The sequence below is a fragment of the Lissotriton vulgaris genome, chromosome 4_1 (genome assembly GCF_964263255.1).
Source record: "Lissotriton vulgaris chromosome 4_1, aLisVul1.2, whole genome shotgun sequence".
NCBI lineage: Eukaryota > Metazoa > Chordata > Amphibia > Caudata > Salamandridae > Lissotriton > Lissotriton vulgaris.
Genome location: NC_141691.1, coordinates 2,109,763,194 through 2,109,788,712, shown reverse-complemented (window position 1 = coordinate 2,109,788,712; position 25,519 = coordinate 2,109,763,194). Strand labels below are relative to the sequence as shown.

The following is a 25,519-nucleotide window of genomic DNA, read 5'->3' as shown; positions in this document are numbered from 1 at the left end:
GAAGGACAGTTGGGAAAAAGAGGGAGTTCAAGAGGCAGAGGCTCTCTTGGACTATACACGACAACTCCAGTCGAGGCTCCATAAACTTAGAACGCTGGCCCATGAACATCTAGCTGTAGCCCAAAAGAAGCAAAAGACCTTTTACGATAGGGGAAAGAAGTGGAGGGAATTAGATGTGGGTGACTGGGCTTTAGTGTTGTTGCCATCCTCTACACACAAGCTCAAGAAAGAGTGGCAAGAACCTTTTGAGATTCTCCGGAAAACAGGAAAGACCACCTATGTGTTGCGCTAAGGGAATAAGACCCAAATGTACCACATCAACCTCCTAAAAAAATGGTTGGGAAAACCTCCCCAGTTGGTACAAACTGTTGAGGCCGTCCCTCATACGGTGCACAACACCCCTGTCAACCCTGAAATAACGGAGGCTCAAAGAGAAGAGATACTGACCCTGCTTCTCCGTTATAAGGATGTCTTTTCTGACCAGCCCGGGAAAACCAACATAGCGGTTCACCTGATTCCCACTCCCCAGGGGACTGTAGTGAAACAAAAACCCTATAGGATCCCGGAGGCCAGAAGACAGGCCTTTCAGGACGAAATCGACCAGATGTTACGTTCTGGAGTAATTGTACCCTCGAAAAGCAACTGGTGTTCTCCGGTTGTTCTTGTTCCCAAACCGGATGGCAGTATCCGTTTTTGTATTGACTTTCGAGCTGTCAATAGGGTCTCAAAACAGGATGCTTATCCACTACCTCGTGTGGATGAACTGCTGAAGCGTCTTGGTGAGGCACAATACATTACAACTATTGATCTCACCAAGGGCTATTGGCAGATTCCCCTACACCCAGCAGATCAGGAGAAAACGGCCTTCTCCACCCCCTCAGGCCATTTTCACTTCACTGTTCTTCCTTTTGGCCTCCATGGAGCACCGGCCACATTCCAAAGAGCAATGGACACAGTGCTATCCTCACACCAGCAGTATTCTTCTGCTTATTTGGACGACATTGTTGTCTTTAGTAAAACGTGGGAGGAGCACAAAGCACATCTTGAGAACATACTCTCTAGTCTACGCACCACGGGGTTCCACATTAATGCCAAGAAAACCCGAGTAGCCTTCAAAAAGGATAAGTACTAGGGGTACGTGCTGGGAAATGGACTGATTGAACCCCAGACTGAGAAAGTAAAGGCTATCGTGGACCTTTCCTATCCCAAAACCAAGAGGGAGTTGAGGGCTTTCTTGGGTTTAGTGGGTTACTACAGGCGCTTCATTCCACAGTTCGCTGAATTGGCCAGTCCTCTCACGGACTTGTTGAAGAAGACGCAGTCGTCCCCAAGGCTACCGGCCCCTGGTCCTAAGGAGTCGACCGCCTTTCAGGCCTTACAAACTGTCCTTACGACTTCACCTGTTCTGGTTTCGCCTAACTATAGGAAGCCTTTCATTCTTCAGACTGATGCCTCTGGGGTGGGTATAGGGGCTGTCCTTTCCCAGGAGGATTCTGATGGACTCGAGAGGCCGGTTCTTTTCATCAGTCGTAAACTCTTCCCCAGGGAACAGGCTTACTCCACCATTGAAAAAGAATGTTTGGCTGTCCGCTTGAGTGTGGAAAAACTCCGGTACTATCTGGAGGGTCGTCCTTTTGTCCTGTATACGGACCATGCTCCTTTGACTTGGCTACAACGCAACCGTGGCCACAATGACCGCATCCTTCGGTGGTTTCTTGCTCTGCAGCCCTTTCAGATTGAGGTTCGACACCGCAAGGGTCATGATCAGGGCAACGCTGACTTCTTGTCCCGGTTTCCTCTTTCCCCCGATCGGGGAAATCCTGGGGGGGGGATGTGTCAGGGGGTTCCTACCTGCCACGACTCTGCTGCTGATGTTTGTCCCTCTTCGTTTCCGCCTCGGCACACACAGGATGTTAATGCACCTTCCACGGCCGCCTGGGCTTACTTCATCGTTGACGTCGTACCCTGATGTCCAATCATCTTCCACGACGGCGCTGATAACTCGAGGTTTCGAACAGGAGGGCGCGAACGCCGGAGCAGCACAGGAAGCATCGGACGTCTTCGCCGCTAGACGGAAGGAACCCGGAACCGGATTGCTCGAGGAGACTGAAGCAGGAGACGGGGAGAGACCGACAGCAGGGGAGCCAGGAGGCCAACGGAACCACGCTTCGCCCAGCCACACTTCACTTGGAGAAGTGTGGCACCGCAAGGTACGAGCTCGTATATGGGGACTCTTTCAGTCGGAGGGAGGAAACGGTTAAGGGGCGGGTGGGGTGACTAAGGGACGGGAGTGCATAAGGTGCCGTCTTGGTAGAGAAACACAACAAAAGGTGATGGTCCCTGGTGACCCCCCTCACGCCCCTACCCTACCCTTTCCACGTGTCAGATAAACAACGCAGTCCAGTAATGTGGCGTTTTCTTTCTTTCTTTTCCTTTCCGCGCAACGCCCCCTGGGAGTAAGAAGATCCTCCTACAGATGTACCAGCCGAGAACTCTGGCCTGACGGTAAAAACTACTTTGCATTTGACCTACAGTTCTGTTATCGTATTGACTTTAATAAATCCCCCAGTACCACTATACTTCACTCTGTGATTTTGCCTCATTGCTTGCTAACATAGCAAACGCAACCCTTACATACACATAAATCACCCCTACTTTAGGCCCTACATAGCCCATAGGGCAGGGTGCTGTGTGAGTAACAGATTGGACATGTACTTTTAAGTTTAGCATGTCCTGGCAGTGAAAAACACCTCTATGTGTTTTACGCTTCTGTGAGGCCAACCACTCTCATAGGTGAACATTGGTAATTCCTTATTATACATTCCAGCTGTAATTCCTGATTGAGAAGGAGTAGTTCTGTAACGTTTCTATCTCATTCCAATGTTAATGATATACCCTCTTAGATGGTAAAGTCAAATGTAACCTTACTAATTTAGACATGCTGCTTTAAAAAATATGGCATTTCTCTGCTTGTAAAGCTCTGTGGGCCTGCAGCCTTTTTCCAATGCTCGTCTGGGCTTGGTGTCAGCTGGAATTTGTGCTTTCCCTTTACACGGCTACACACAAAGGAAGGGTAGGTGCGACTGAGTGCCCATCTGCATCCTGATGGCTCATCCTGGGCAGAATGGCAGGGAGGAGCTGACACTTACACCTCAATGGGTAGTGTCCTAACCCACACAAAGGATTGATTACCTCCCCGTAGGTAGTCTGGAGCCACGGCTAGGAAGGGGGCACCTCTGTGCACTTCAATGCCCCTCTTTGAATTCATCCCCACTTCAACAGCACAACTGGGTATAAGTACTAGATCTCTGACCCCACTAAATTTGACACTTCTGGACTTGTACAGAAACTCTGTCAGGAAGAAGGACTGCTGTGCTGCCCCAAGAACTGCCACTCTGCTGGACTGCTGCTCTGAAGAACTTCTTTTCAGGTGTGCTGTGCTGCTGCCAGCTACCCTCTGCCTCTGCTGAGGAAGAACTGAATTCTTGCTTGAACCCAGGGAGATTTCCAAGGGCATGCTGGCTTGCCTATTGTTTTGAGACTCAGGGATATCAAAGGCTCACATCCTGCTCCTGTGCCTTATCCATTGGAAGTAGTTCCAGGTGCTTGCTACACTGCAACCAACGCATCCTCTCCTGCATGTAGCAGAATCAATGCATCAACGCTGTTGTGGGAAATGGCCCGGCGCATCAAACTCAGCACTAGCACATTGCCTCAAGAACTGATGAATTAGAACCACTGCATCGCCACTATTGCAGTGTGAGTAGATAGATGCATCTTCTCGACTGCATCGAGAAACCCAGCACATGAGCTTCGGAACCAATGTATTTTGGCTTCGGTGCTTCTCCTTCAAAACCATTGCATCGCCATTAATGTATGGAGAAAATCAATGCATCACCTCAACTTCAGGGATCGACATTGAGGTATCGTTCAGCTGTGCCTCGCATCTTGCTGTTGCAACTAGGACCAAGGTACTTTGTTCAAAAGGCCTTCCACGGTTCTTGTATCACCCCCTGCTCCATCTCATTTGGCTGGAACTCTTGAGTTTGTCCTGGCCCAGTGCAATCAGATAAACCCCATAGCGCTCTTTGCTTCTAAGAGGTAATCCTACTTTTATTCTTTAAAATACATATCTTTACTTCTACTTATTGTATTTGTGTAAGTTTGGTCTTGTTTTATTTATAAAATTAAAATCTATATTTCTAAACTGGTGTAGAGTCTTTTTGTGGTGTGTTCACTTGTTACTGCTTGAAGTGTTGCATAAATACTTTAAAATTGCCTCCCAAGTTAAGCCTGCCTACTCTGTGCCAAGCTACCAGAGGGTGAGCACATGTTAATTTATGGTGTGTATATTACTTACCATGACAAGAATTGTGGTTCCTGCTTGGAAAGAATGCATACCTCTGCCGACCAGAAACCCAATTTCCAACACTCTTTAACTCAGTATCAGGTTTAACGATATACCTTATTTTTTATGCATGCTTGGACAAAGGTCCAGGTACCTGTAAAATAGGCATACCATTGCAATCAAATGAAAGGTTTGTGCTCCTCATTAGAACATTTGATCAAACTATGTATCTTTAAGAGCCTTGAATAGGGAAAAGACACTTAGGTGTCCGGGGTCAAAAATTTGGAACAGGTGTTTGCATACACATGGAAGTAACCTACCCTCCATTCACAAACCTCTAAACTGCTGAGAGATAACATCTGGCCAAGCTGAAACCACAATCCTAGTCAGGGTAAGTCACAGGTAAACCCCATATTAACCTGTGCACAACCCTTTGTAAGCTTGGCACAGATCAGTAAGGCTTAACTTAGAGACACTGTGAGAAGTATTTGTGCAACATTTTAAACAGCAAAACAGTGATAAGGCCAAGCAAAAAGGTTGCACACCAAGTAACATACATAGAGCAAAATGTAATGAATAATACAAGACCAAAACAACAAAAATCCAATCAGTAGACCCAGAGTTATACATTTTTAAAGATTAAAGAAAAAAGTGTCTACAAGTAAAAAGCACCAACTGGCAGACTGGAGCTCCGTGTTGGTAGTCATCCGCGGGTGATCAATGCTTTCTGTGTGAAGAGATGGGCTGACAGTGGCTTGCATTGCTTTTGGTGAAAGTGGCACAGCTCCAGTACAAACAGGACTGTTTGCTGTCACAAAGAGCCAAAATCTTGATTATGAGAACGCATGAGCCACACCAAGGGTCCAGGACCTGAGGGGCACTTCTTGGGGGTCAGAAAATCACTGCGGCTGTGTCCACTGTGTCCACGAGCTGGCTCGGGAGCTCAGATCCCTGAGGTTCAGATCAGTAGGCCAGCAGACTAGCCCTTAGAGTCACTCTTAGAGGGACTTAAGTTATCCCTGCTGGCGTCATGCCCAAGATCATTTTAAGCCTTTCCATACGCTTTGTGTTTTTAAACTGCTTTACCGTGGTGATTTTATTGTTTAACTTTGCAACATCATTGTTGGACTTGGCCCTTCTGGCATGTTCACCCCTAATCTTTTTGCTTTTAATCTGTGATATGTGTGGATGATTTTTTAAGTCTGTGCGCGTGGGGAGTGCAGACTCGAATTTGGTATGTGCGAGCTCGTGAGAATGAATGCTTCGCAATGGTGTATGTGGCATGTGTGTGTCATGTGTAGAAATGCCACTTCTAGAACTTGGCATACTAATGTAAAATTTGCCTGCTGTGTGATTGGCTGGAGCTGGCTGGTGAGCCTGGCTCCAGGAAGGCTGTATGGGTCTGCCCGGTGGTGAGTGTGAGATTAGCATGTTGATGGCTTGGGAGGAGTGCACCTGGTCCCTGATGGGGCTGAACTTTCCCCACACAATGCTGGCTCCACCCCCTGTAGTGCGACTGATGACCCTAGCCCTGCCAGTGAATGAAATGGGTGGTTGAGCTATCAAGGGTACTTCAAAACCAGCTGCGACTGGTTTCCCCCCACCCTGCACCTACAGACAAAGGAATTTACAGTATAAGAAGGGGCTGTGTCCCCATACAATTTGGTTCTGCTTTTGGATCCTTGCCAGAGGGGCTGCTGCTGTTGCTGGGGCCAAGAGGACCGCCACTTGGCTGTCTCCCTGCCTGGAGACCCAGTGTGCTGGCACTGGGCCCAGCCTTGCCCCCCTGCCTGCCTAAGCGACTTTGTGCTGGACTTTGTGCTTGGGGAGTGCTCTCCCTTGTCCCCAGCGCTGGGAGGGCTTTGTTTCTGCCCTTTAGCGCTGAGAGCGCTTTTCCCTGCCAGCCTAGCGCTGTGAGCGCTTCTCTTTGTCCCCTAAGCGCTGGGAGCGCTTTATTTTGATTATAGCGCTGGGCGCGCTGATGGTTCTACCCCAAGCGCTTACTAGCGCTTTGCCCGGCCGAGCGAGTGCCCACCTCACTTTATATTTGAATCGAAAGCCGGTGCCCACCCGGCATTGCCCCGTGGTATTTTTATTATTTACGAGCCGGTGCCCACCTGGCATTGCCCCGTGATCACCGCCGCAGCCCAGGAGTGTGTGCAGACCCCGCCGGGCCGCCGCGCTGCCTGCGACGACCCGGAAGTGCTGGGTCAGCTGGCCAATTGCTGTGCGGCCCGGGAGAGGCGAACCGGAAGTCCCGTCCCCGCAGCCGAGTAGCAAGGAAGAGAAGCAGCCCGCCGTGTCCCAGGCTCCCTGTGAGGAGAGAGGAGCCCCGTGCTGCCGGAAAGGAGAGCCGCCCCAGCGAGACAGCCGGTGAGTGGGCCCCAGGAGTGCAGGATCGGGGAGGAGGGCATCGGGGCACATTGCCGTTGCCCGCCCCTCCCCCGTCAGTGTGTAGAGCTGATTGAGGCTCTGGGGGCATTGTCTGATCCTGAGTCCCCTGTTAGGGACTCCAACGAAGCCTGCCTGTGAGATTGGAGCCCCGAGGCTCCTGGGCAAAATCTGTTCATCGAGCTTGAGAGGCTCAGGGCATTCCCGTTTTCGAGCCCCTGCGAGGCTCACTGCCCTAATTTTATTTACGAGCCCCGAGGCACGAGGGGGCACCTTGATTTTTGAATCCAGAGAGGCTCGAGTGCCGGCACCCTTGTTCCTTGAGCCCTGAGAGAGGCTCCTGAGTGCCCACATTTGTTTAGAGCCCAGAGAGGCTCTTGGGGGACACAGGCAGTTGGTCAGAGCCCCGTGGCTCCCGCGCTGTGTTTCGCCCGACCTGTTTTCTTGAGCCCACAATTCTCCAACGTTGCCCAGCTGTATTTACAACTGTCCAGCACTTAGTGGACAGTTGCTACGTTTAGGCTTTGTGTTCTGTGCTGCCTGCGCAGCCTTCCCTGACAATTTGGACTCAGGGCATCTCAACCCTTGCGAGGCCAGTTGGCCTGAGGGACAGTTCTAGTGTTGTGCTATGTGCACCCTGCGCATTGTAATTTACTTGTGTATGTGATTCCTGCGCAAATGATCTACCTGCATCTCTGAATGTGTTTTAATGCCTCATGTGCAATGTGTTTATGTTTTATCCCATTTGCTAAAAGTGACCTGCTTAGAGGATTGTTTATGTTCCATTACCTTAGCTAAATGTGACCTGCTTAGGTGATTGTTTAGGTTTCCTTCCCTTTGCTAAAAGTGACTTTCTTAGGTGATGGTTTTCCTTCTATAGGTCCTGATGATAAGGTCCTAGTTCCCTGCGTGATTTTCCTACAGTGTTTAGGGTTGCTTAGGCGGTATTTACCTTTACCAGTGAGTACTGGTTGTGTGCTGCATTTACTATTTTGGTGCTACAGTCATTATATGTTTATGTGCTAAGTATTATACCTACAAGTATTATCTCTAACAAGTGCCTACCCCTGACAGTGGTCCATGTGGCCCTGTCCTGTACATAATCCCTTGTAAATTCTGCCCGTGCCTGTTGGCACATTGTAAAGTTTGTGGGTTATCTAATGTGTTTTTGCTATAATATAAAGGGTATTTTTTATATAACCTTGTGTGGAGTTTCCTTTGTGGTGGGCCTTGGGTGTTGTTGCTGGGTGAGCGCAAAAGATTTACACATCGCCTCCGAGATTAGCCTTGCTGCTCGCGTCACATTACCTAGAGGGTGAGCAGGGGTTATCTTGGTGTTTAACTCCCTTGCCCTGACCTTAGACTTGGTGATCCCTGACTGACTTTGGCGTGAGCCTTGGCCAGCCCGGGGTCCCGGGTCTAACAATCATTTTGCTGTAATTGAGTGTAACTGCTGCATATATCAATTTTACTCTGGTTCTGCAGCTTGCTGGATTCATTTGCACTTTGCACTTTTTCTGTGTTCCTTGGTGTGAGTGGGTGCTGACCCCATTCCGCCATGGCTGCAGTGCCAATTGAGCAGAGGGCTGACCCACCTTAACCTCTTTCCCTCAGTTCGCCCATCAGACACATCTTGTTGGGCCCGGTCTAGTCGTCCACCAAGATTCAGCATTTAACGGCCAGATGGTGCGGACACACAGCGGACTCAAGTTAGCCCTGCTGGCGCCATGCCCGGGCTCTTTTTAAGCCTTTCCTTCAGCTTTGTCTTAGCTGCTGTGCTGATAGCGCAGAGGGCGGACCGACATCTACCTCTTTCCCACACTTCCGCCCACCAGGCAAATCCAGTAGGGCATGGTCTAGAAGTCCACCAGGATTCAGCATTTAACGGACAGATGGTGCAGATGCGCAACGGACGAGCGCAGCAGGCATGCCGCTGGCATGCTGAAGGTGCGCCTAAAGCAAGCCCATCTGTACCCATCTGCACCCGTCCGCGCCTGGACCAGGCCCAGGGTTACAACCCCTGGTCCTTTGAATTCCCATATACTCAGATACACTGCAAGGGATCGACTCTTCCTGAACAAATCCATGGAAAATTGCTGTCTTGTAATCTCTGGTGGATAGAAGGCAGACTGTCCTTTCTGTTTCATACTCCCGCAACCACGAATGATTAGAACATTTCAGTCCCCCCCACCTTCCCTGAGCCACTACTCATCCAAACACTTAGAGAGTTCAAAAATTCAAAGTTGCCTTGTGAACGTCAGGTCACTGGCAAAGCAAAAGAACAAGATCGCTCATATGATTTCCAGTCTTGATTGATACTTTTTATTACAGAAACCTGGGTAGATGCTGCCTCTGACCCAGACTTTGTCACTGCAAACCCTATTGGATTGGAGGGAATAGGAGTGCCCCTTCTGCCCCTGGTTCTTGGATGCACTACGGAAGGAAGAGCAAAAGTGCTGTCAACTAGAAAGGTGTTGGAGAGTAAATTACCACACCTCCGAAAGAGATGCATATAGAACTGCCCTAACACAATACAAAAACTTACTGATATCAGAAAAAACTCCTCTAAGAACTATTTGCAGTAGTAAATAAACTAGCCATACCCAACAATACAGGGCTCAAGGGCAACCAAACGTTTTGTGACGATATTGCAGCAGCCTTTAAAGCTAAAGTCCTGGAAATTTTTAAGGTCTTTGAGGATACATCAGTTCACATCCCCACCACTCAATCGACAAGCCTTGAGATTAAAAATAGCACCCTTCTCAGCTTCTCCCCTACTTCATCAGAAACAGTGGAAAAATATATCAGAGAAGCAAGGTCGGGATCCCCATGCCCGCCGGCGCTTCTGAAAGAAATAGATGAAGTGGTGTGCCCCGGACTCACAGAAATCTTCAACTCTATGTTTGTCTTTGGCAATTTTCCTTCCAGATGGAAAGATTTCTCGATCCTTCCACTGCCTAAAAACCCAATCTGGATGGGACTAACCCAAACAACTATCGTCATATAGCCCGGCTGTCGCTACCAGCCAAATTAATTGAAAAAATCATGAATATTCAACTATCTCAATTTTTTTGTGATAATAATCTGCTCAATCACTCCCAGTTTGGAATCCCCCACAAGCATAGTATGTAAACAGCATTCATTAAAGCCACAGAGGAGATTAGAGTTATGATGTATAGAATAGGTACAGCCGCCCTTGTACTCCTCGTTCAGCCACTTTCAATACCATAGATCGCTCTCTCCTGCAACAGCGGTTGGAGAGCATGGGGGTCAGGGGAATGGCATTAGCCCTGCTGTCTTCCTTTCTCAAGGACAGGAGACAAACAGTTTTCGTAAATGGGTATCATGCAGAGCCTTATACCTCCCATGAGAGTACCACAGGGCTCCCCCTTAAGCGCTTCTCTTTTCAATGTTTATATCTCAGAACTTGCACCTCTGATCTAGGTCTTTGGGTTTAGTCTGATGTCTTATGCCGACAACACCCAGATAGTGGTGGCTGCCTACAGAAATCAGGCCTCTCCTGCTCAACAATTTCATGAGTGCAATAAATAGATGGATGAGTACACATTGTCTTACACTCAATTCTGAAAAGAATGAGGTCCTAATTTTTAGTAATATGCAACCAAACTGGGGCAATCTGTGGTGGCCGGCAGAGATGGGTGAATCACCAAAACTAGCGCCAAAGCTAAAAACTTGGGAGTATGGTTTGACAACAAATTAGCACTCCCACATCAGGCAAATGTAATAGTCTATGCCTCCCACTTTCTTATCAAGAAAATAAGGAAGATCTTTCCTTACATCCCCACAGACACTAAGAAGATAGTGGTAACATGGCTAATCCAGTCTAAACAGGACTCTTGCAATAGGCTTTATTCGAACATACAGAAGCAATGTTTAAAAAAGCTTCGGACTGTTCAGAAGACAGCGGCACAGCTACTGGTCAACATTCTTAGGCACAAATCAGTATCCAAAGAGATTTGCGCCTTGCACTGGCTCACTGTATCAAAGCATATAAAATTTAAGGACCTGTGTCTGGTTTACAAAGCACTTCAAAAACTTTTTGTCTGGTCTGAACCAGCCAGACAACTCCGTTCTACAGGGGCCAGACTCTTGACAGTACTAAGAACTTGATTATTTCACAGGGGCGGCCTCAGCTTTCTCTATGACACCTCTAACCTCTGGAATACTCTTTGAGTGAGCTCAGAAGTGCTTGCTACCTCACCATCTTCAGAAAAGGACTAAAAACTTGGTTATTCCAGAATTAGATGCTTGGTTGGGCTTACTGTGTACTCAGCACCAAGACACCCCCGGGTACTCGTGCACTTTATAAATCCAGTTAACATTAACATTAACTCTGGGGTCCTGGGTTCACGATTAAGTTGCAGTTCCAGTTCTGCTCCGCCAGGCAAGAGGGCATCAGGGCAGCAGGGCAGCAGGGCAGCAGTTCCTTTGGAGCAGACGTCCAGGAGAGTGACAGTCCTTGTAGCAGCACAGCAGACTTCTTCCTGGCAGAGTATCCACACGTCCAAAAATGTACTGAGGAGTTGGTGTCTGAGGCCCTTCTTTTATACACAGTTGGGCCTTTGTAGTGGGATAAGCCCCTAGAAGCATGCCTTTGAAGTTAACAGTTGTCATGCCCTCCTAGCCTTGGCTCCAGACTAACTACAGGGGGTATGTTGTCCTTTGTGTGGAGACAGGACACAGCCAATTCATGTGTAAGTAGGGCTGGGTCCAGCTCCTCCCACCTATCCCGACAGTGATGGCCCTTCAGTTACACTTAAGCTCTGCATTGTGTGTGACTGTCTATCAGGAATACACAAAGCTCACCTGCCAACTACACCAAGCCATGTAACTCAGAGACAGGCTGCAAGCATCAGATGTAAATGTAAATGTAAATGTAAATGTATAGGCATTTATATAGCGCACTACTTACCCGGAGGGTCCCAAGGCGCTTCGACCGCTGCGAAACCCTTCCTGGCTTCCCTGAGAGATGGTCCCTTAATGGGTATCTCCAGGGTGAGACCAGGCATCCCCGGCGGTCTGGTGGGGCCGTTAGTGAAGATGAGGCAAGCTAATGCCCAGAGTTGCCGAGTGTGAACACTGATCAGAGTGGGCACCGAGGCGAGAGAATTATCGAGTCCACTGACCCTGGTCCAGAAACCTGCCGCGCCGGGAATCGAACCCTGGTCCCGGGCCGTCCTCTGCTCTCGGGTCTGCCGCCTCTAACCAGTGAGCCACACTACTTCACAGATGGCTAAGGCCTGAAAATGCAACTTTCCAGAAGTGGCATTTTATAGAATTTCAATTTAAAATCCGTAGGATTTCAAATTATTATTCCAGAGACACCAAACATAAAGTGGTTATCTCTTCCCATTTGGAAATTACACATATAACATGTAATAAGGCAACTCCAATGCTATCCTGTAGGAGAGATAGGCCTTACAATTGTGAAAAACGCATTTAAGAGTTTTTCACTAGGCCTGGGCGGAGTTTGCGGAGTTCTGGGTAAAGTGACCAAAAACTCCACTGGGCTATGTAGAGTTACGCAAGCAGCAGAGTGATTTAGGTCGTGCCATTCTTGCAGATTTTTAGTGCTGGGTGTGTGTACCACGCTGGAAAATCAGCGCTAACTGCACCATGCACAGTGCAAAAGGGTTCTGCTTCCTTCTGTCACTCGAGTAGATGTTCTACTCGAGAGGCAGCTTTCTCAACGCGAACGGAAGGTTTCTCAACGTGAGCTGTAGCAGCCATCCATGACTGCCAGCGTTGAGAAATCTCAGTGGAAGTTGGTCTGGAGTAATATTTTCTTCACTCGTACTCACCAACTTAACGTTGGAGAGGGCAAGTTAGGGAAAAACTCCATGCTGCGTTTTTTGGGAACTCTGAGCTGTACGCTGAGCGAGAAGTGGGAAAAACTCTGCAAACTCCACAAGCAGAGCAGAATTTCACATACGGGGCTATTTCTCATTACTAGAAAATGTAAACTTAAAAGTACATATCCAACTGTTTAAATATTTGGTCCCCTGTCTTCTAGGATGTCCAGGTCACAGTCTAGGGGTTATGTATTTGTATTAAAAAGGATGGTTTGGGCCTGGCAAAAGTTATATTTTGCCAAGTCAACTTGGCAGCTTAAAAGTGCATACACAGGCTCTGCAGGCAGGCCTGAGACATGTTTAAAGGGCAGGTTAAATTTGTGGCACTATCAGTGCTGCTGGCCCACTAGTATCATTTATGTTACAGGCCATGGGCACATGTAGTGTCACTTTACTAAGGACTCACAAGTACATTAAATATACCACATTTACACAAGCACTTTAGCACTGGTTAGTAGTGGTAAACTGCACAGAGTCATAAGCCAAAAAAAAACAATTCAGCAAAAATAGGAGTAGGAAGGTAAAACGTCTGGAGATGACCCTGCAGAAAGGACCAAGTCCAACACTATCCCCTCTATCAGCAAGCCAGGGTAGACTAATCAATACTTTGAGGGACATCCCAGCTTAGGCAATAGAACATGGTCAAAGGACCTGTCATGTAGGGGCCCATGTCAGTTCTGAGCCTTCCTGAACTTAGTTGGATCCCTCTGTCTACACTTTCATGATCCACTGAACTGACTCATGGGGAATCCTTCTCATCATCTGTGGACCCCTTCGTGAAGCACCTAACCTTACCTTGCTCACGATGCATCCAAGTAGGCAGACAGTACCACCATGGCCAACAAAGTAATGTGGCCCATTCTACCCCTTGTATTGGACTCCCGTCTTGTAGTGTAGTTCATATATTCCGAATAGGCTCTGGAATAACATATCCTTTAGATTTGACGTAGGACTTAGGTCTACTAGGTCTCTATCAAATATATTAAACTTAGTTGTTAGTGTCAGCTAGATCAGAGGTCACTAGAAACCTTCCCGAATAAACAAGAAGGGATTAGTTTCTGACAACCACATAAACATGACAACTTTGTTTCCCCAAGATAAAACGTATCTTCAGAGTCGTGGAATCAATAGATAGATATTTCACTCAGTCAATCGTGCATGCTTCGTTTCAACAGAGGTGCAGAGAAATAGAGAGAAGGGCGTTTTCAAAAAAGGTATTTATTAAACAGTCTTCTTTCTCATGCAAAATAAATGAACTGCTACAATCGTAATACTAGTTGCAAAGTATAATGCGTACAGTAAGAAGAGTATTATAAAATTAATACTGTAAAAGCATTGTATGGTTCCTAGACCATAGATAAATACATACATAAATAACAAAGGCTAAAAAGTACTCAACTGGTGTTTCTAAAATACGCCTACCCCAATGTACCTAACCTATGTCTAGTACACAGGAAGAAGTAAGTGAGGTTGAGCATACGTTTAGTTTGTCTTTGCCAAGAAACTTAACCGAGAATTCTCTTAGGGTCTACTCAGCTCCGTACCTTGGTTTTAGAATGAAGGATGTCTGGTATCTCTGTCTCGGGACTCGATTTCCCAACACCCTGCAAGGGGAGCTTGGAAACACTGGAGCTGGATTCTCAGCGTGAGAAAGGTGGCCTGTCTGTCACTGCGTCAGCTGGAAGGTCCGCTTCCTTGGGCACTTGCTGTAGCGAGCTGCGTCGGGCAAGTAGATAGTCGAACTGCTCCAAACTACCGTGTGTTTGCTAGGGCAAGTGTAGGCATATTTATACCTTGAAGGTGCCTGGTTTGACATAAAGTCGGATATAATAACGTCACCAAAGAACCCGGAGGGAATGGTAGTTCTTTGAAAACGCCATGATTTTTAGGACAAATCAATATTCAAGAAAGGGGATGTCCCTGACTGCTGAAGCCGAGTTTTCCAAGAAATCGTTGTGGCTTTTTGGAACTAGTGGAAGTAGCCATGCCTGTATTTGAACTGGATGGGTCATGTCTAAATATGGTTATGATTTATATGCCTATATAAGGGCCAGGTGATTTGTACCTATATATAGTCGTGAATCGGGAAAATTACACTAGGGTCCTAAAAAGCTATACAACAGTCTCCCACCCTATGAAAACTCTGTCCATGTAGTTTGCAACCAACAAAGGCAACTGACAGGTGCCAGTGCCCAGAGCCAAGCCCCAGGCCATCCAGGGCACTCTAATCTTTGAGGTTTCTCAGAGAGGGAAGTGGGGGGAGTAGCCATGGGTGTTTTGCACCCTGCTTTCACTCTACACCCACCAGCTCAGTAATGGTATCGTGGGACTGGCCAGGGGACAGAGAAGGGTAGGGGTGAAACTTTCCTTACCCTGCCTCGCCATATGGGCTCTCGTACCCTCCAATTGGGAGTGATACATCCAGAAAACTGAACTGTCAGTGTGCCCTGGACATCAGCCCCTCCCATTTCTCCTGACATCACCAGCAACTCATTCCCCAGAATGCAGTCTATTGGCATCTGGGGACTAAGTATGACTCTTCTCTGGGTCACCCCCCCCCCCCAGTCCAGGGATACCATGACCATAGGCAGGAAAAGTCACACCCTGAGCTACTCTCGGCACATGGCTGGTGTACTGCTGTGGAAAAACTAAACTTTCAACTATCATAGTCTTGCTAGTTCTAGTGTCCCTCAGAGAAGTGACTGAGGCCCCACTCACTTTCACCTGGTGGAAGTGATGACTCCCATTCTCAGGCTTCATCAGCTTACTCTCTGAGTCTTTCTCCCGGCTAAGGGAGATCATGGCATGGTCTATGACCTGCCCCTGGGGACTACTGACCCCTAAGGCCACATTGGTCACTCCTGTAGAGGCCCCACCAGTGGATGGTTTCTTAGGCTAGAGTCCTCCTGTTTGTGTCCTAGCTAGGAACAATCAAAGAAGCAGGAGGGTTGGAAACGGTGCCCTAGGCCACTGCCCACTAGAACCTTCTCCCTGTTTCACAGAAGGGGCATGGGAACCCTTTCCTACCCCCCTTACTACAGGACCTTTCTGTGTCTCCCTTGACCTCTCCCTGACACTGCTGGGGGGACCTGAACATCCTAGTTTGAGGTCACTCCCAGGTACCTTCTTTTGGACCCTGATGCTGTGCCAGTTGTATGACTCCTTGGCAAGCTTCCAGGGGTCAGAGAGCTTGCTGTCAATCAGGTGTTGGCATGGATCTGGAAAACAAAGACTGAACATGCGCTTCTTTGCAATCAACCAAATTGTACAACCCTTGATAATCATTTACTTCACTGCCCTTTACTCAAACATCCAGTGAATTGCAAAAGAAGTCCACATAATCCACTTAGGTTTGTTGGACCAGTTTCTGACTACCCCAACACTTCTGTCTGTCTGATAATGACTTCCTACATGGGGAATACCTCCTCCTTTCTACCTTCTCTAGAACCAATGGGGTGTTTTTACCCTCACTAGGGATATGCCTCCACAGACTAGCTCCCCAATACCCCTCAAGCAACTGGAAGGCAGTCTCATAAGCTTCAAACATCTTTTTGATGTCGTCCCCCACAACGAAGTCAGGCACCCGAACTTTAGGAATCTTGTCCTAAAGACTCCAGAGGGCACTACAGGTATGCTGCCACTGCTACTGCTGGATCCTGTAGGTTTCCTTTTCTTTAGCTCCAGCGCCCTCATGCTCATTCTATGCTCCTGCAGTCAGGTAGAGTAGGAATACTTTTAAAGAAAGGAAAAAGGCTAATCAGGGAGAATGTGAAACTCAAATTAGTCTTAGATATAGGATTGTATTGTACACCAAATTACTGTATGGTACTGCACAAACACAAGTCCTATTCCACTGCTGAGTGCTAATGTTAGAAACTGGATTGTTGGTTGTCTATGGTGTGAGCCCTGGTCAAGCAGAAACTACACTACTAGTCAGGGTAAGGAACAAGCAAACCCCAAATTAACCTGTGATCATCCCTCTGGTAACTTGGTACAAAGCAGAAAGACTTAACTTAGAGGCAATGTGTAAAGTATTTGTGCATCACTTTAAACAGTGAAAAAAAGCAAAACTACTACACAAAAAGATCCCTACAGAATTAGAAAAATAGAGCAAAATGTAATAAATATAACAAGACAAAAAATACAATCAGTGGAACCGGAATATTTACTTTTTAAAGTAAAAAGTAGCACCTTAGAGCACCAACTGGGGATATTTGCTCGTGTTAGATCGGGTCAAAGTCAAAAGTTCATGGCAACGGCGTTGAAGCGTGTGTCACATACAGGCTCAGATTAGTACTGCTGAAGGTCAAGTTTTGTGCCAAGAGTCCCATTCATGTTGGAAAGGGCTGCAAGGAGCATGGAGTGCACCTGCGGCAGTGGTCTAGAGGCATGCCTTTGAAGTTCACAGACGCCCTATTTTCCTGGCCCTGGCTCTGGAGGAACTACAGGGGATGTGCAGCCCTTTGTGTGGAGACAAGGCACAGACTTTTCAAGTGTAAATGGGTAAGGTCCAGCTTTTCCCACTCATCCTGCAAGTGATGTCCCATCCAGTCACACCTAAGCTACCCATTGTGTGTGGCTGTCTAGGAGGAATACACAAAGCCCAACTGCCAACTTCACCCAGTCATCTGACTCAGAGACAGGCTGCAGGTACCAAATAGCTAAGGCAAGAAAATGGCAACTTTCTAAAAGCTATAGAAGGGCGTTGGGCCTTGGAATCAGCTGGGGTGGGCCACTATAAAATCAAAAAGCTTGCAATGTTCCCTAGCGAAAATTATTCAATCAATACTTTTTAATGAGATTAAGTAATTTAGGGGCAGATGTATCGAGATTCGATTTTGCGATTTCTAAATAGCGATTTTTAAGGAATCGCTATTTAGAAATCGCAAAATGGAATGTATGTACAAAATTGCTATTTTTTAGCGATTCCTTATTTTTCCTTATTTGCGCGTTCGCATTTTGCGAATTTGTAATTAAGGAATAATTCCCATGTATTCCTATGGGCCTGGAGGCCCATACGAATGATTGTGAAATAATTCTCAAATTGCGCATTCGCATTTGCTAATCGCAATTTGAGAATTATTTCAAGGGTGCAGGGGTGTCTCAAAGACACCCTGCTGCACCCCTGAAATTACATGCTTGTGCATGTGGCGCAAATACATGCCCTATGGGCATGTATGTGCGTCACATGCCATCCTCACAAATGCCAAATAGGGCATTTTTAAAAGAAATCACAAATTACCACCAACTACAAGTTGGTGGTAATTTGCGATTTCTTAACCCAAATTCGCAATCTCAAAAAGTTACATACATCTCATTTAAGGAATCGTAAAATTTGCGATTCCTAAAATGCTTAAGCAAAATAAGGAATCGCAATTTTTTGCGATTCCTTATTTTGCGATTTTTTGTTACATATCAAAAAATGCTAAAATGGCTTTTGCGAGTCGCAAGGACCGAAAAACTGCTTAATACATTTGCCCCTTAATTTTCTTAATCGTTTTATGATTTTTTTGCTCACTTTATATTCCTAAAATACATTTTTTTAAAACACATCTTCATATTAATCAGACCACATGTATGTGTGAGGCACATTTTTGCAGCACAATACATTTACAAAGCAACTTTAAAAAAAAGTAATTTATGCCCAAAACTATGGGTCAAAACATTCAACAACTTTATATATATATCCAACATCAACATAGATTCATATATTCATATTATATTGATACCAGTCAAATGATTTTATTGGTAGTGAGATCTCTATTGTTAATCTCCTTTGAGACCTCTTTTTTCAAGTCCAACTATAAGTGATAAATAGGTCACTTTGTTAGAGTAGGCTCCCAATATCTTTCTTTCAATTTTTCAGGCTAGCCCGCATCCTATTGTCACAATGATTGCAAATAACTCCCCATGAATGGTCGTTGACGTGTTATGTTTTGAACCTCACATTTCTTTTGGGGTTCTCATCAGGACCTGACTGGTTGATTCTGTAAAATAATGAATGACGTAAATGTTGTATGCCTACCCCTCTAAATATAAATGAACTGTGGTAACTGTTTATATGATTTAGACAATGATTTTACCTTAGGTTCCTCTCCAGCATTATATTGGCTGTTTAAAGCAAATACTCTGGTCGGTTCTATTCATATCCCTTTCCTTGTGAGATTATTAGTGTATAACTTCTCACTTGAGTCTGTAGAAATGGTAGAGAATTTTGTATTTAAAAAATGCCATGTGTTTATCAAAATCAGGCTTCACTCCTAAGACTGGAGCAATTAGAATTAATGCTTTCTAACTTTATTTGCACATTTAAATAACTTCTGAAGCTGAACGGCTTTGAAAAACTCTGCCTTGTCACTTTGACACATTCTACAGTTAACTTCAAGGCGGGGACTCAGGGTCCATTATATTAATAATCTTCCCATACATACTGACATGTATCTTCCTCAGTGTTTAAATGTCAAAACCACTTTGCAGCTTTTACCTAAACATGAAATAAAACTTACTGAAAAGGTTTTCTGCTGCTCGAATAAATCTTAGGTGTCCTGTGGTGTGTCCTCAGATATAAATTGCCGAGAGTGGGGACAGTACACTATCGATAAGACCCCGAACGAAGTTTGCACCACCTGCAGCCTGCTGTGTTTTAAAAAACACATTGACACTGGACATTAAGAAGCAGCTACGTTTACCTGGGAGGACATTATTTTATAAACATAACTTCATTTTCAAAATAAAGATAAAACATTAGACAGAGTGATAACACATTCACAGCTATGATCACCAGTATTTAATGAGTTGGCAAAATAAGCCATCAATCATTTAGGCCTGCCTGACTAACAAACACTGCATTTCTTTTTTGTTTTAAATTATTTTATTTATTGAATTTTGGTGATACAGGAGGACTCATCATCAAAAAACAGAATTAGTACATCTGTAAACTGCATCACAACACCCCAAGGGGCTCAACACAACCCCCCCGCTGTTGTTACATATGAGATCTGATAAAGTAGAGAACAAGAGAGCACGTAAAGTACAATCAAGAAAGCATAAGACAATATAGTAATCTGTATCACATGTTGCACATATTAGCGACCACTAGACACGAATCAGAGGGTATAACAGAATAACTAAGCGATCGTAGACAGCTATAGGGCTATATCCGGGAAGGATCCCACTCACCCCTGTCCACTCCACCACCCTTCGGCAGCGCCATTTTGTGTACGGAGAGGGTATGGGACTAGTACGTCACAGACTGTTCAGGGGGGCTAGCAACATGGACGGCATCACCATCAGGAGCACCTAAACCCTGCATTTCTTAATGGCCTTTCGACAGTTAAACACTGAGGAAGATAAATAACCACGACAATGAAGATAACTAGAGGATGTGTCAAAGTGGATTATGACAACGTTTTGAACTCACTTGGCAAAGCTTTTCAAAAGCAGTTCAGCTTCAGAAGGTATTTTAAATGAGCAAATAAAGTCAGAAAAATTAGACAGCATTCATTCTAACTGCTCCAGCTTCAGAATTTAATTTAAATGTGTACATAAAGTCAGAAAAATGAGTAGGCTATATTTCTAAATGCTCCACACACAGGAGTGAAGTCTGATTTTATACATGTTGTCAAAACCTGAGGTTTCAAAAACACATGGCATTTGTTAATCAAAGTATTCTCTATCATTTCTAAAGACTCAAAGGAGAAGTAATTCAATAATAATCTCACAAGGACAGGAATTTGAGTTGAATCGACCAGAGTATTCGCTTTAACCAGCCAATATAAGGCTCAACATGGGACTTAAGATAAAAAGCATTTTCCAAATCATATAAACAGGTACCACAGTTCATTTATATTTAGAGTGACAGGTATCCAACATTTGATTCATTACTTATTTTACAGAATAAACCAGTCAGGTCCTGATGAAAACCTCAACAGAAATGTTTTAAAATGCAAAGCATTCGCCAACCACAGCTATTTGCAAACATTGTAATAATTGCATGTGGGCCATCCTAAAAAAAAGAAAAAAATATTGCAAGACTACACTAACAAAATGCTCTATTTAACCCTTATGGTTGGACCTAAAAAACAGGTCACAAAGGATATTATCAATAGAGAGCTCACTATCAATGAGATCATTTGACTGTTAAGATGTAATATGAATATGTGACTCTGTGTTCATGTGAGATATGTATTTTAAGTTGTTGAATGTTTTGACACATAGTTTTGGGCATACATTACGTTTTTAAAGTTGTTTTGTATGTGTAATGTGCAACCAGAGAGTGCTGCTGAAATGTGCTTCCCACAAACAAATGGTCCGATTAATATGAAGATGTGTTTTTTAAATGTATTTGAAAAATATAAAGTGTGAAGAAAAACCATAAAAAGATTAAGAACATAAAATAATTGATCTTATGGAAAAGTGTTTATTGAATGATTTCAGCTAAGGAACATTGCAGCTTTTTTATTTTAACTTTCAAATAGTGGCATTTTCAGAATCACAATTCAAACTCCAACTTCACCATAAGTAAGGGTTTTACATTGTGATTACAGAGACATCAACCATTAGCTGATTCTCTATTCCCATTTCAGAATTACTTAAACAAATGTAATACGGCAACTTCAATGTTATCCTATGGGAGAGATAGGCCTTGTAGTAATGAAAATGATTTGAAGGGTTATAAAAACTTAAAAGTACAACTTAAACTTAAAAGTACATGTAAAACCTAATAATACATGATCTACTTTTTAAATGCATTGCAACACACCATCTGGGCTGTCCAGGTCCTAACCCAGGGGTGGTGTATTGTTATTAAAAAGGAAGGTTCTGGCCTGGCAAAAGGTTTATTTTGCCAGGTTGACTTAGTTTTAAACTGCACACACAGGCTCTGCAATGGCAGGCTTGAGACATGTTTAAAGGGCTACTTAAATGGGTGGCAACAGCAGTGCCACATGCCCACTAGCATCATTTAATTTACAGGCTGTGGACACATGTAGTGCCACTTTACTAGGGACTTATATGTAAATTAAATATGCCAATTGGGTATAAACCAGTTTTACTATCTTTAGAAGAGAGATCACAAGCAGTTTCGCACAGGTTAGCAATGAAAAAGAGGCCTAGAGCCAGCAAAAACAAATTCAGCACAAATAGGAGGAGATAAGCGAAATGGTGTGGATGACTGCAGATAGGGAAAGGTCCAACACTTGGGTATGACTTGTATGCAGCAAGAGAAGTGAGCAATCTTAATGAACAAACATGGGGTCCGTGGGGGTCCTCCTCCCGAGAATATAAATTGAAATATTATTGGCAAATGGTGCACTTTAATCCAAATTAATTTAGTGAGAAAGCAAGGTTTATAAAGCAGTGGGAACATATAGTCTTGACATATTAAACACATTAAATGCTTCCCTATATCTCTGTGCATTAATATGGTTAACAGTTACTGTAATATTCCAGTTGTACAGCGCAACAACTTCAGGCCCTTTATAGTATGTGCTTGCCAGTGTCTTGCACTGCATGCAGCATTGACTTTGGAAGAAATGCTCTAACTAGGCTACGGGAAGCACACACAGCTGCTGGCTGCAATCAGTCATATACAAATATAGGCAGACAGGTCTTTAGGCACGATTAAAAAAGTGGGGGCGATCAATTAGAAGAGAGCAAAGATGGTGGCTGTGTACTATGCCATGCCAGCAGCTCCTCCGGCTCTGACCATTTTGCAACAATGAAAAGGAATGTATGATGCTTGATTGCAAGGAATTTTTTAAAAAAAAGATCGGGCGGAGCCACCAGCATCAGCTCCTGTAAGTACTGTCACTCACAGCAAAAAGTTAGTGCTTTGACGGAAGACAGAGGAAATCCCCGCAGCTGCTGCTGGGTAGCCAGATGCCTGTACAGATTAATCGGAGCAAAATCCCCTGGGAGTGAAGAGTGCCCTGTCTGCCCCTGTGGCACTGATGGGGAGGCAGCCCTCAATACAGGAAATGTTTGTGGGGAAAGTCACAGAGCAGTTTCTTAAGGATTCCAGTAGGTCTGTCCCCCTGTGCTTGCTTCTGTGGCGCATTGCAATACAAGTGGATAGCCCCCCCCTACCCCCTCCCCCCTCGGGAACTGCCACGGCTGATATATTACAAATGTTATCTCCACTAAGGGAGAGCAATAGTGGGGAGAGGGGATTGCTACCTGCAGGTCAGGATGAGGCCAGATCTGAGGGGTCAGATGCTCTTGTAGCTCAGCTACCAGATAGGGCTCAGTATAAAAATCTTGCATGGGACACTGGAGCTCGCTCTAAACGAAGCAGGGAGGATCTCCAGAAGGAGTAGAAAATGTTTTCTCACTTTCAGACAAGTTTGATCTCTCTGGCCTAAGCGAGGTACCAACTTAAGAGGATTCTGCCCCAGATACATCAGGGGGGAGCCTGAATAGCGGGATGATGGAATTATCTACACAGGAACGCTTGCTCCCATTAAAAAGATGAAGTGAGAAATTAGGGGACAGGGATAGGGGCACGGATCAGAGACAAGCATCACTAGACAGCTAAAATGGCACTATCTGACATGCACCAGACATATAATGAGAATTGAGTGGAGAAACTGGTTACCTCTCAAGGGGGGCATAGGCGGAAATGAGACCTGCAGATGCCCCCACTTTACACTTGATTTACACAATAATGAAACAGATGCAAGTTGAAGCTAGATCTGAGCACAACAGAGCCCACTTGCTACAAAGAAAATACAGGGAGCACTCCGCAAAGTGAATAAGATTACAGATCCCAACAGTTGAGGAACAGGTGGAGAAAGACGTGGCAGGCTTCCCAACAGTGGAAAGACGATAGAATATGCAGGAATCCCAGCTGGTATATATGATGTGGAAGCTAGAGGATGTTGAAAATCGCCAACAAAGAAATAATTTATGGTTTCTTGTTTCTGCAGAGAATGTGGAGGGAAATTACGTTAGGTCTTTTATGCTGAGATGTCTGCAAGGAGCATTTACTGACCCAGCCCAGTGGGGCTGGGAAGCAGAAGTACAGCTGGTCCACCGTTTTCCTTTAATGCCCAAGAAAAACCAATCCCAACAAATAGAGAAACTTATTTTGGTTTATTTTGGCAATTTTCTTTTACGACCGGCTATCTCTGATAAGGCACAACCAGAAGCAAAGCAGAGATATGATAGGCAGACATTCTTTGTTCATCCTGACTTCTGGAATGCAACAGCTGAGAGAAGGTGGCACCTACGGCAACTGTTTGCTCCTCTTCATTGACTTGGATGTGAGGTGCTCTTGATGACTTCTGCCCACCTCAAGGTTATATTTAAGGGAAGGACACGGACATTACTGTCAGAGATTAAAGCTCAAGAATATTTGAATGGTATCATGGAAGAGGCTGGTCTGGGCTAATGCCTATGGACGCTTCAGTTTTTTTGCTCTGGATTTTTGTCCTGCTTTATCTTTTTCACTTCCTTCTTTTTTCATTGTATTTCTCAAGGTGATGGTATATGCCTATGAGCGGGTCTGTTGAGAGGGTCTGCTGAGAGGGCTTCTCCTCTTTTTCTTTTGGTCTTTTTAAGAAAGATTGACCGGGTCGGAGGTGAGGGGGTAAGTGTGGTATGATGGTAGGTAGCATCATCAGGGTCATGGATGACCCATTTGCTGATGGTAGGGGGGTGGTTGAGGTGGGGTGGTGGGGATGGAGGAAGGGTGATCTTGGGGGATCAGGGGAGGGAGGAGAGGAGGGCATCCAAGCAGTTTGTATGATGTTTTGTATATGGGCAGTGTTAGAAATGGGGGTCTCTAGTTGACAATGGCTGGTGCCAATGTCCAAATAAGGAACCCTTCTTCCTAAGTCAGGGCAAGAGGGCTACCCCTTTGACAACCTCTGCTCAACCCTGTGGTAATGTAGCACGAGCAGTTAGGCCTATCTCAGAGGCAGTGTGTGAAGCGTTTATGACCAAGTACAACAAGGCAGTAATGACACCACAAAATGACACACCTCAGGTAGGTAAAGAAAAATAATATATTTATCTAACAGTTTAACTCAAAACTCTCAAAGTGTTTCAACAACAACGTCAACCCGTAGGGATTCAAAAGACAATAATGTATTCACAAAAGCATGACAGTGACTGAGTTCAGGTCCTGGGCCTACGCGACCCATTGCGTACCAGATACCTGTCGTTGAAAGGGGGCACAGCAAGCAGCTTCTCAAAGAAGCAGAGACGTTGACAGGCGGACTCCCAGTGACCACAAGTCTTGGATGCTGAGGTCCGCAGCGTGCACCCACAATGATTCAGGCACTCTGGGAAGGCGGGCTCTCAGTGGCAGCAGCACGCGGCTGCGGTGGCCTGGGCTGGTGGTGGGGATGATTCTCATCGTGCAGCTCTGTGGTGGGCTCGCAGCAGCAGCTCTCTCTTAGCTGAGGCAGGCCACGAGATGATAGTGGAAATCCTCAACAAGGGTGAACAAGGTATGGACTCACAGTGGCAGCAGCTCTCTCTCAGCTGCCATGGCCCACAGGACAATTCAAAAGGATGCAAATTTGTTAAAGGTTCGGGCGCTCAGTGTCCACAGCTCTCTCTTAGCTGCGGCGACCCACTGGACAAATCACAATGATGCAAACTTACCAAAGGTGCGGGCGTCAGCGGCCATAGCTCTCTCTTAGCTGTGGCGGCCTATGGGACAAATCACGATGATGCAAAGTGGCAAAGGGTGTAGACACTCAGCGGCAGCAGCCCTCTCTTAGCTGTGGTGGCCCACATGACAAGCCACAATAATGCAGAAGTTGGCAAGGGTGCGGGCACTCAGTGGCAGCAGCACTCTCTCAGCTGTGGCATCCCACATGACAGAGGATGGTCTCGGCCAGGCTGGCACAATGATGGATGCTCAGCGGCTACAGCTTTCTCCTAGTTGCAGCGGTCTACA

At 45.6% G+C, this 25,519-nt stretch overlaps 1 protein-coding gene across 1 annotated transcript in view; it reads right to left on the bottom strand.

Annotated features, from left to right (window-relative positions):
* The window catches only part of LOC147725140 (chromaffin granule amine transporter-like), a 353,689-nt gene that overhangs the window by 49,836 nt on the left and 278,334 nt on the right, over window positions 1-25,519 (bottom strand). The gene's annotated exons all lie outside the window — the stretch shown is intronic.